Genomic DNA, 1,414 nt, shown 5'->3' on the forward strand with positions numbered 1-1,414 from the left:
AAATGTAACATTACTCAATGGTTGCATGAAACCATATTGAAACATTATTATATTTACTTTGAAGTTGCCACAATTGTAGATTCTTTTCAGCTGAATGCAATAATAGCAACAAATGTGCTCCCTGACTGTGATTTTATGTGTATATCCATAATTACCACACACAAATAAAATTAATAGGAAACGGACATAATTTATCCTTTGAGAATACTGAAGAGATATTTCTTCTGCATTAAGTTTTAGTTAGCTTAAAAAAAACCTATATTTTTATTCCCTTTTGGAAAAGTGGGGTGTTTTTATGGAGGCCTGAATGAAGGGGCTTAGCCAAACAGTAATACTGGCAAATGGAGTCTGGCACCCTTAGTTAAACATTAACGTGAAGTCAGTGAACATCCACAGTGAGACCACATGATGTCATCAACATGGGAGCTGGCTTATGTCAGTCCAATTTCCTGTTTGTTTGTTTTGTTGTTGTTGTTGTTGTTGTTGTTTTGCAATTAGGGTTAAGTGACTTGCCCAGGGTCACACAGCTAGTAAGTGTTAAGTGTCTGGTCTGAGACTGGATTTCAACTCAATGCTCCTGACTCTAGGGTCAGTGCTCTATTCACTGCGCCACCTAGATGCCCCAGTTCAATTTCTTCAAGAACACTAAGTGGGATTTGAGTTTCCTCTTGGAGCAGATCTGCCTATTCGATGGCTTTAAGTACATTATTCTTGTACGTTTTCCTGAACTTCTCCCGTAAAAGAAATTAATCCAGAATAAAATAAGCTTTCTCAAAATTAAAGATGACATCAAGTTCAGAGACACTGCCAAAATATTTGCCAAGTAGCTCAACATAACGATGAATTATTTCCAGGGTAATTAGTTGTCCTTATCTTCACTAGCACAGCAGAAATACATTTGGTTAACTTATCTTTCGTAGACAGTCTTCAGATCTCGGCACTCCAAAAAGCTGCGCATTTTGCTTTATGGGCTAAAACTGTTTGAACAAGTTCTCTTGAGGTTTTTTCTTTTCTTTTCTTTCTCCGATCCCGGGGCATACCATTTCTGGAGTCGGAGCTTTCCCTGACGACTAAAAACCAACATAAAGTACATTGTGGCCTCAGATAGGAGGGAAGCCCGGTTGCTGCCCTGCAGCTCCTGGAACTGGCAGCCCCGGCAAAGTGAAAAGCCCCTGGGAGAGTCTGGGAGCCAAGCAGGCGGGACGTGAGGAGAGAGGAAGAGGGGAACCGGGAAGGGGCTGGAGGAAGGAAGCAGGGTGAGCTGAATGGGGAAACCGACTCCCAAATCTCTCCCCAAACTCCTCCTTCTCCCCGCTCCCCTCGCTACAAAAGGCTGGGAGGTTGTTGCGCAACTGGCACTCCGCATCCGAGTTGTAAACTCAATTCCTTTTTCCAACAGAGTTACTTAAGTATT

General features: G+C 42.1%; 1 pseudogene; it reads right to left on the reverse strand.

Annotated features, from left to right (window-relative positions):
• Window positions 1–563: 563 nt before the first annotated feature.
• Window positions 564–1,123, reverse strand: LOC110204310 (AP-1 complex subunit sigma-2 pseudogene; annotated as a pseudogene).
• Between the last annotated feature and the right edge of the window lie 291 nt (window positions 1,124–1,414).

Source organism: Phascolarctos cinereus, unplaced genomic scaffold, assembly GCF_003287225.1.
Source record: "Phascolarctos cinereus isolate Bilbo 61053 unplaced genomic scaffold, phaCin_HiC Scaffold_239;HRSCAF=831, whole genome shotgun sequence".
In the NCBI taxonomy this organism is placed as follows: domain Eukaryota; kingdom Metazoa; phylum Chordata; class Mammalia; order Diprotodontia; family Phascolarctidae; genus Phascolarctos; species Phascolarctos cinereus.